The sequence below is a fragment of the Lynx canadensis genome, chromosome F1 (genome assembly GCF_007474595.2).
Source record: "Lynx canadensis isolate LIC74 chromosome F1, mLynCan4.pri.v2, whole genome shotgun sequence".
Classification (NCBI taxonomy): domain Eukaryota; kingdom Metazoa; phylum Chordata; class Mammalia; order Carnivora; family Felidae; genus Lynx; species Lynx canadensis.
Genome location: NC_044319.2, coordinates 42,042,520 through 42,053,548, shown reverse-complemented (window position 1 = coordinate 42,053,548; position 11,029 = coordinate 42,042,520).

Here is an 11,029-nt window from a genome sequence, read left to right as displayed (position 1 = left end):
AGGAAAAACAAATATTTGCCTAAACTCCTCATTTAATCTTCCTCTTCCACACAACGCCCTGTGCCATCAGAACCCAAGCGATTTATTCTTTTCATAAAATATATCCTTAAAAAAATGAAAACAGGTGGCACTGGGACTCTCCCAGCCTGACTTTGCAGTTATGTAGCACCAACCAACTTCTGACTCATGTTCAGGAATGCTGCTGAATGTGTCTGATTCACTCTAAGAACCAGTTCCCCTACATAGACATTTGATTCCTAGGAGTAAAAGAATGCTCCATCATCCGCTCAAGATTTTCTTCCAAGCCACTGGTGGTTATTTGCAAGATTTGATGCTTCGCTTTTGATATTCATACACACATAAACAATACATCTATGTTATGCCTGACCTTGGCTGCCAGTCAATCCAGGATGCCATCAGTTTAAGAGCTATATAGATTTCAGAGATGTTAAATGTGTGTGTGTGTGTGGGGGGGGGGATGGTGGTGGTATATTTGGCTAATAAAATAAGATAAATTATAGTAGGGATGAAGACATGAAAGAAATCTACCCAAACTGGAAAAGCTTATAGTTCACTTTTGATTAGAACTTTGTCCCATGTGAGTTAAAAACAAAAGCCCAGGACTGCCCTAAAATAGGGACTCTAAAAGGAGATTCTCCTCCCACCTCCCAATAAGGCTGAATCCTCAAAGTGTTACACTCTCAGATTGAAGCCAATTAGAATCATCTATTCCCTGCCAACTATCACCACCAGAGGTCTACAACAAAAACTGCTCAAAACTTGGTGCTGGGTCAGGAAGAGGAGGAGATTATCTCCCCCAAGAATCTGTAACCGCGAGCTACTCTAGTGCAGGTTTGTAGCCCAACACATACAACCTAGCTACCTGAAAAGAGTCTTAAGCCAAAAATTAGGTTTAATAGTAGTCTTAGTACAATGATGCCCTCACGTGCCCAAAAGAAGCAAAAGCAAATCTCCTGGAAGGAACTCATCTCATCCCAGGCCTTAAAGATTTCCCAAGGAGAAAGAAATTTTTTTTAAATCAGTTCACAGTCAAACAACAATATGATGAAACAAACACAAGTCACAAAACAACAGGAAAAAAGCACCATGAGCAAGAGCCAGCAGGAAAGACAGGAAAATCAGAACTGCAAAGACATCAGATATTAGAATTATCAGGCACCAAACAGGGAAAAACCAACATATCTAAAAAGAAACCAAGAACTAAAAAAGTAATAATTAAAACTAAAAATGTTCTGGGGCACCTAGCTGGCTTAGTGGTAAAGAGTGTGACTCTTAATCTCGGGTTTGGGGGTTCGAGCCCCATGTTGGTATAGAGATCACTTAAAATAAAATCTGTAACAAATTACAAAAATTGTTTTCTGAATAGGTCTAATAGCTTTTCAGACACAGACAAAACTAATGAACTAGAAGATAAACCTGAAAAAATCGTACGGAACAAAGAAAAAACGATGGTAAATATGCAAAAGGTAATGAAGGATATAGTGTAAGGGTCTAACAAATGACTATTTAAAATAGTCAAGGAGGATATTAAGGAATGGGGTAGAGGAAATAATTGAAGAATAATGGCTAACAATGTTTTAGAACTAAAGAAGAATTCAATTCACAGATGCAAGAAATCAATGAATTCCAAGCAGAATAAGTAAAAAAGTTTATACCCAGACCTATGACAGGGAAATGACAGAACAACAGTAAAAAACAAAAAGAAATAAACAAAACTACATTTGAGGCAGCCGCTAAAAAAGAGAGATTAGCTTCGAATATGTCACAATTAGAATGACAGATGGCTTATCAATAGTAACAATGGAAGCTAGAAGTTAATGAAGTAATATTTCTAAAGTGTTTTAATGCACTGAACAAAGCAACTGTTACTTTTCGGGGGGTGCCTGGCTGGTTCAGTTGGTTAAGCATCTGACTCTTGATTTCGGCTCAGGTCATGATCTCACTGTTCATGAGCTCGAGCCCTGCATCAGGCTCTGCACTAACTGCTTGGGATTCTTTCTCTCCCCCTCTCTCTGCCCCTCCCCAGCATGCATGCACACAGTCTCTCTCTCAAATAAATCAACTTAAAAAAAAGTAACTTACTAAAATTCTGTGGCCTGTAGAAATATCTTTAAAAACAAAGGCTAGGGGTGCCTGGGTGGCTCAGTCAGTCGAGCATCTGACTTTAGCTCAGGTCATGATCTCACAGTTCATGAGTTTGAGCCCGTGTTGGGCTCTCTGCAGTCAGTGCAGAATCCACTTTAGACCCTCTGTTCCCCCGTCTCTCTCTGTACCGTCCTGCTTGCGCTCGCTCTCTTTCAAAAATAAGCATTTTTTAAAAAGCCCACAAGGTTAAATGAAACATTTTTCAGACAAAGACAGAGTTTGCCACCACAGATCTCATTACAGGAAATTCTAGAGTGTGCACTTTTAGACAGAAAGAAAGTGATCACAGATGGTCTAAATGAAAGACAATAATGGAAGAACAAAGTGGCAAATACATAGGTTAATCCAAACAAACACTGCCACAGGGAAATACAGTGACAATGCCTTCCAAAATGACGAAAAACGAGGGTAGAGCCTTTAAGGAGATAGTGAGGATGGGATCATAAGGTGAGGGCTCTAATCCAATAGAACTAGTATCCTTATAAAAAGAGGATAAGGGACACCAGACAGCTCTCTCTTCCTTGCACACAAGAAGAAAGGGCATGTGAGGACATAAGAAGGCAGCCTCCTGAAAGCCAGGAAGAGAGCTATTGCCAGAAATAGAATCTGTTAGCATCTTGATCTGGGATATCTGACTCTGCAACTGTGAGAAAATAAATTTGTTGTTTAAGCCTCCAGGTTTGTGATATTTTGTTATGGCAGCCCAAACAGCTGATACTCTTACTTTCTCAGACGGCCTTATATCTAGGAGTGAAATGACACTTGGTTATGGCTAATAAAACATATAAAGAAATCTTTGGGTATAAACTTTGAGCATGCTTTTCATCTTTCATTTTTTTAATATTGTTTTAAATGTATGCTAGGACCTTTTTTTTTTTTTTTCCTTCCAGTGTTTATTTATTTTGAGAGAGAGAGCACATGCATGCGTAAGCGGGGGAAGGGCAGAGAGAGAGAGGGAGAGAGAATCCCAAGCAGGCTCCACTGCTGCAGCACAGAGCCCCAGGCAGGGCTCAACACATAAACCAAACTGTGAGATCATGACTGAGCTGAATCAAGAGTCAGACGCTCAACTGGCTGAGCCAGCCAGGCGCCCCTGAGAATGCTTTTTTAAAAAGGACAGGACCCAGAAAGGTATGCTCCTTCAGACTCCCTCCATTTTCCTAGCAGACCAGCATTCCTTTCTTGTGATCACAAGGGGATAGGCACAAGGATAATGCCCCTGCGTGACAAGGGAAGCAGAAGGAAAGATGAAGGTAGCCTGGGTATCTGAATGGCATCATCATGTCTCTCTCATCAGTCTCTATTCAATACTGGTAAGTGCTATATACCAATGAATGGCCGATAACTGGACTACCTATCTCAGATTTCTTGTTGTGGGATAAATAAATTTTATTTGTTTAAGCTACTGCGACTTGGTTTTTGTGTTCCTTGCACATTTCCAGAAAATATCGTATTCTCAAATGATAAACCCAAGGAGGAAAAGACAGGAAAAGAAATTATGAGGATGCGAAGCAATGACAAAACTGAAACACTGGCTTTACTGTTCCTCCCCCCCCCCCCCATTCAAAGAGTGGGCACTGAAGGGGAGTCAAGTTTTTAAAAACATTCTTGCATGTTAAATGGTGATGAACATAAATGGAATAATATATAAGCAAAATTCACATGAATTTTTAAAGTAAAACATTTAAAGGGGTGTCTGGCTGGCTCAGTTGATAGAGCACATGACATTTGAACACAGGGCTGTGAGTTCAAGCCTTACGTTGGATGTAGAGACTTACTTTTAAAATTTTTTTTATTATTTTATTTATTTATTTTCTTAACATTCATTTTTTTTTTTTTTTTCAACGTTTATATTTTTGGGACAGGGAGAGACAGAGCATGAACGGGGGAGGGGCAGAGAGAGAGGGAGACACAGCATCGGAAACAGGATCCAGGCTCCGAGCCATCAGCCCAGAGCCTGACGCGGGGCTCGAACTCACGGACCGCGAGATCGTGACCTGGCTGAAGTCGGACGCTCAACCGACTGCGCCACCCAGGCCCCCATTAACATCATTTTTGAGAGTGAGAGACACAGCGTGAGTGGGGGCGGGCAGAGAGAAAGGGGGACACAGAATCTGAAGCAGGCTCCAGGCTCTAAGCTGTCAGCACAGAGCCCGACACGGGGCTCCAACTCACAGACTGTAGATCATGACCTGAACTGAAGTTGGATGCTTAAAACGACTGAGCCACCCAGGCGCCCCTTAAAAATTTTTTTTAAAAACCATGAAGGGGTGCCTCCATTAGTGAAGATCAATGAGTGTCCAGCTCTTGATTTCAGCTCAGGTCATGATCCAGGGTCATGGAATCGAGCCCCGCCTCAGGCTCCATGCTAAGCATTGAGCCTGCTTGGGATTCTCTCTCTCTCTCTCTCTTCTCTCTCTCTCTCTCTCTCTCTCTTCTTGGGATTCCTCTCTTCTCTCTGCCCCTCTCCCCCCACTCACATGCTCTCTCTCTGAAATAAAAAATTAAATTAAATTAAAATACAAAAAAAAAAACCACGAAGATAAAGCTTAAGCTTCAGGCCTTCTCACATATACAGGCCCTTCCAAGGTCCTAGGAGGGACCCAAGCAATCTCTACATGATCAAATATATTTTTAATTTGCAAAATCAAGGTTAAGATTATTGTCTCTTTTCCACTTAGATTTTCCCTTTATCACATATACCCTTGTATCAGGTCACAGATATTTTTGGATGTGGCTAAGAAGTTGAGCTGGGGATATACTTTAGTTAGGTGAGATACTGTATGCCGTTGAGCTGCTTTAGCGCACAGTTAAATTATTGCTAACCCTCCCAGTGAAGGAACGCATCCAGGAACACTCCTAAACCTACCATGCCAATATACCTGGCATAGACACAGGAAGGTACATGTTAAAGGTCACATAAAATTGTCAATAAGGATTCCAGTCTCATGAAGACCTAATTGAAAGCAAAGATACTCCTGTCAGGAAACATACTGACAATGCAACATATGCAATATCAAATGTACCATAGATTTTTTTTCCTCTTTTTTGATGGGAATGACTTGTGGTATAAGCTTAATACACCATTTCCATTGCAATTGAAGAGATATTTGAAATATTTTAATAAAGTGAAAAATGTTAGCTTCCTAATTTGGATTTATACAAAGATGAATTTGTCATCTTTAAATTTATATATCAAAAAATCAAAGGAAAATTCAGATTAGGAAATAAAAGCAATAAAGAAGCAGCTATGGTATCAGCAAATTTGTATTTTTTTTAATTAAGAAGTGAATTATAACAGGAACATTTTTATATCATATCAAAATTATTAATTTTTTTTAAATGTTTATTTTGAGAGAGACACAGAGTGGCAAGTGGGGGAGGGGCAGAGAGAGAGGGAGACACGAATCTGAAGCAGGCTCCGGGCTCTGAGCTGTCAGTACAGAGCCTGACATGGGGCTCAACCCACGATCCGTGAGATCATGACCTGAGCTGAAGTCAGACACCTAACTGACTGAGCCACCCCAGGTGCCGCTATAATCATTAATTTTTTTTTTTAATTTCTTTTTTCAACGTTTATTTATTTTTGGAACAGAGAGAGACAGAGCATGAATGGGGGAGGGGCAGAGAGAGAGAGAGACACAGAATCGGAAACAGGCTCCAGGTTCCGAGCCATCAGCCCAGAGCCTGACGCGGGGCTCGAACTCACGGACCGCAAGATCGTGACCTGGCTGAAGTCGGACGCTTAACCGACTGCGCCACCCAGGCGCCCCATATAATCATTAATTTTTTAAGAGTATGAGCTAAATTTCAAATAGAGGCAAACAGTTTCTTGGATTATTATTAATCCAATCAATGAAGGGAAATGAAATATATAAACATATTAGAACTAGCTTTCAATTGTTGCTGAATTGACTACAAAGAGGACATAACTCATAATACTCACTAGAGGAAGATATCTATGGCATTAGTGTCATTAATACAAAGAGTACTTTAGGATTAGTTATTGCACAAGAAAATTTGAAACACCCTGAAATCTGGAGATTAGTACGAAAGAAACTTGCTAGAGATTTTAGCAAACTTGACATTTTAAGAGACTATATGGTATTATTAATGACAAATTGCAAAGCTGAAGAAACTTTTTTAAACACTCAAAATAAATTTCAAACAACCATGAAAGAGAAAAGAATGATTTGTCTATTTACTTAATAGAAAATATTACAAAAGCTTATATTAAGAAGCAATCAAAGATTTGCAGGAAAAAAGCATTATAGAAGTGATCAATCATTAGTTAATAAAAATATTATGTTGTTTATAGATTTTATGATTTTATGTGGTCAAGGTTAAAATATTTAATTTACTTTTTTCATTCTAAATAACTGCTCATTTCTATGTATGATTCCATATTTATAATTTTATAACTTTTTAAAAAGATTCACCCAAATTATAGAAGTTTCAGGTTCCACAAAGCCGCGTCCATCCTTATGACAGATTAATATTAAAAAAGCTCTAGGGGTACCTGACTGGCTCAGTTGGTAGAGCATGCGACTCAATCTAGGTAATGAATTTGAGCCCTAGGATGGGCATAGAGTTTATTATTTAAAAATCCATCAGATAAGATAAGTTTACTAATTATTTCAATAGAAGTTTTAAAAGAAGGCATAATAAAATTCACTAATGTTCTTATCAACAGTATAAATATATCCTATCCAGAGTTAATCCAACTGTAGTTTGAAGGAACGGTACCCACAAGATAGCCTACTAATTCACACCCATTGTAAATTGGGGTTTCTGAAACTATCTTCTGCTTTGGTAATTCCCTAGAAGGACTTACAGAACTCCTGAAAGCTTCTATACTTATAGTTTGTTACAGAGTAAAGACTTATTTTATTTTTTTAAGTTTATTTATTTGAGAGGAGAGAGAGAGAGACTGCACACATGCACACATACACACAAAAGGGGGGAAAGGCAGAGAGAGGAGAGACAGAATCCCAAGCAGGCTCTGTGCCATCAGTGCAGAGCCTGACGCAGGGCTCGAACTCACAAACCGTGAGATCATGACCTGAACGGAGTTCACGAGTTGGACGCTTAACCAACTGAGCCACCCAGGCACCCCTAGAGTAAAGATTTAAATCAAAATCGGCCAAGGGAAGAGATGCACAGGGCAGACTCAAGGAGGAGGTTACATGCAGAGCTTCTACTCATCTGTCCCCATGGAATCATACATGGTGTTACTTCCTTCTTGTCACAATGTGTGACCATATACACACAATACTGCCAACCAGAGAAGCTTAGCTTATTAACCTTTGGTGTCCAGAATTTTTATTAAGGCTTGATTTTATTAAGGCTTAGCTCACCTGGCTAATTCTTAATTTTCATTCCCTCCCAAGGTTGAGATAATACCTTTAGTCATCAATTCTTCTGGAAGTTGGAACTAATATGGTATGGCCCACAGCCATAAACCACATAACCACATAAACCACAGTGTTAAACTTTTTTTTTGTTCTAAGCCCCCAGCTAACAAAGACATTCCCATCAGGCAGGACATTCCTGTCGATCAGATCCCAGAAATCACCTTCTGGTATCAAAGAGCAGAAGCTAGACATCTCTTTGGGTAATTCTTCATTACACAATCCGTAGTATAAAAAACTGTATTTCAACTCAAGAGCCAGTATTCTATTTAATGGATAAAAGCTAGAGCTATTCCCTTCAAAACTAAAATAACAAACAAGAATAATCTTTTAAAAAATTAATTATTTAAATGTCTTTGAAATTCCTAGCCAAAGATTAAGAATTTGAAAAAAGAGGGGCGCCTGGGTGGCGCAGTCGGTTGAGCGTCCGACTTCAGCCAGGTCACGATCTCACTGTCCGTGAGTTCGAGCCCCGCGTCGGGCTCTGGGCTGGTGGCTCGGAGCCTGGAGCCTGTTTCCGATTCTGTGTCTCCCTCTCTCTCTGCCCCTCCCCCGTTCATGCTCTGTCTCTCTCTGTCCCAAAAATAAATAAAAAAAAAACGTTGAAAAAAAAAATTAAAAAAAAAAAAAAAAAAAAAAATTTGAAAAAAGAAATGATGTTTGTTTCTAGTGATGGTAGTCTAGATTATTTGAATTGATCCCCATTGCCCTCGGGGTTGCCAGATGTAGCAAAGAAACAAGATGCCCAGTTAAATGTGAATTTCAGACATATTTATACTGAAAACATATTGTTTATCTGAAATCCAAATTAAACTGCTGCCCTCTAATTTTATTTGGCAACCCCAGCTCCTCCCACTAAAAACAACCCAAAATGTTGTACACATACAAAACATATCCATACGCAGCTGCATACACATCTACACATACAACCTTCACACAGGCATCCAAGAGGTGACAGGATAAAAAGGAATTACATGTTGGGAATGCAAGCTGGTGCAGCCACTCTGGAAAACAGTACGGAGGTTCCTCAAAAAACTAAAAATAGAACTACCCTACGACCCAGCAATTGCGCTACTAGGTATTTATCCAAGGGATACAGGGATGCTGTTTCGAAGGGACACATGCACCCCCATGTTTATAGCAGCACTATCAACAACAGCCAAAGTATGGAAAGAGCCCAAATGTCCATCGATGGATGAATGGATAAAGAAGATGTGGTATAGATATGCAGTGGAGTATTATGCGGCAATCAAAAAGAATGAAATCTTGCCAGTTGCAACTACATGGATGGAACTGGAGGCTATTATACTAAGTGAAATTAGTCAGTCAGAGAAAGACAAAAATCATATGACTTCACTCATGTGAGGGCTTTAAGAGACAAAACAGATGAACATAAGGGAAGGGAAGCAAAAATAATATAAAACGGGAGGGGGACAAAACAGAAGAGACTCATAAATATGGAGAAAAAACTGAGGGTTAATGGAGGGGTTTGGGAGGGGGGATGGGCTAAACGGTAAGGGGCATTAAGGAATCTACTTCTGAAATCATTGTTTCACTATATGCTAACTAATTTGGATGTTAATTTTAAAAAATTAAAATTTAAATTAAAAAAGGAATTACATGTGGGCTTTGTATTGTGTAAATGAAGAGTATAACTTATTAATATACTCAGAGATAAGAAAATGTTACAAATTTATATGAGAGGCAAAGCATTTTCTCATAAAGGCACACAGAATCACAGAAAGCGTTAGTTCTACAATTACAGCTATGGGTCAAAGTAAACACAGAACACAAAATATCATCAGTCCTGACCTCAAAGAGATATTTTCCAGTGTTCACAAATTATCTTCTTAATTGATATGACCTCACTAATAGGAACGCATTCAAAAGAAAAATGAGTAACAAGCCATAGTCTCCCATCCATTAGCTAATGAAATACCATGATATTGATGACCAAAATTTCAGGCCATAATATCAGATCCCCACTTGTTGCTATCACCAATTGAAAATAGTTTATCAACTATGTTGCAAGTCAGAACTAGAACAAACTTTGGTCAAGAACCAGAAACAAAAAGAAAAACACAGGGCCAGGAATAAAAAGAGAGATCAAAAATAAATAGTTCTATTTCCTTTGGGATTTATTCTCAGGGTACATGTGTGCATATACACAGACACACACAGACACACTTGAAAAAAGAAAAGAAGAAAAAGGTATGTAAGGGCTTAAATATTCCATGAGATGCACTTCTAGCAGCACTCCTTAACTGACTCTGGTATAAGTGTCCACTTGGGCATCTCAGTGGAACCCTATCAAAGTAAAATATTCAAAAAGTTGAAAATATGGCTTTCATACAAATAATAAAATAAAGCCATGTCAAAAACTTATTAACTAGTTAATGATGCGCCCAAGATAGTAAAACTGGTTCCGAGAGTATTGGAGGAGTTGTGTATTTATATAGATATTTTATTTTTAAAAAGACTGCTAGATTAAGATTGCTAGGTTACGTACTAAAACTGGTAAATGAATTTCAGGACAATAAAACCACAGCCTTTTTCTACTGGATAGAAACCTACAAGTTAACATGGAGCTCCACAGTTTGGGCTCTACAGATGGTAAACAGTAACATCAGATACAGGTACAGTAATCCTAAAGAAGTCCATAAACCTTGAGGGGTGCCTGGGTGGCTCAGCTGGTTAAGCGTCTAACTCTTGATTTCAGCTCAGGTCATGATCTCACGATTCTGTTCATGAGATAGAGCCCCTCCCTGGGCTCTGTGCTGATAGTACAGAGCCTGCTTGGGATTCTCATTCCCTCTCTCTCTGCCCTTTCCCAGCACATGTGCACTCTCTCTCTCAAATTAAATAAACATAAAAAAGAAAAAATGAAGTCCATAAACTTTGGATGGGTCTGTTAAACAATGCTCCGGGAACACACTGAGGAGGCAAGGCCCTCCTTTCTTTGACTTATTTCCAAGTCTTGGGTTTTTTGTTTAGATGCATGTTCTCAGCTGAGGAAAACTGCCAAATCCAGAGTACTCTTTATGTGTCTCTGTCCTGTTGGATATTTTACCCTGAGAATCCCAACCACCTTGGCCTGCCAGTAACCGAATTTCCTCTCTTTGATGCAGGGCGATGTCCAGATTATACCTGGGGTCCCCTCCCTGCAACCTGGCAACTATATTCAGGCAGTAAGCTGGGCCAACTAGTAGGGCCGTATTTGTTTCCCAATAACCGAACATTGCTGTATAGTTGTCTGATGCCTAATGTCTTGAAAACCACTCTTTCATATATTAGTCTTGTTTTTCAGTTGTTGCAGGTAAGAGGGAAAATCCATTTCCTATTACTCTATCTTGGCTCATTATTTCTTTCTCTTGCCTCACTGCACTGGTAGAACATTCAGTACTATATTGAACAGAAGAGGTGCCAGCAGAGGCCAGAGGTGAGAGCATTGC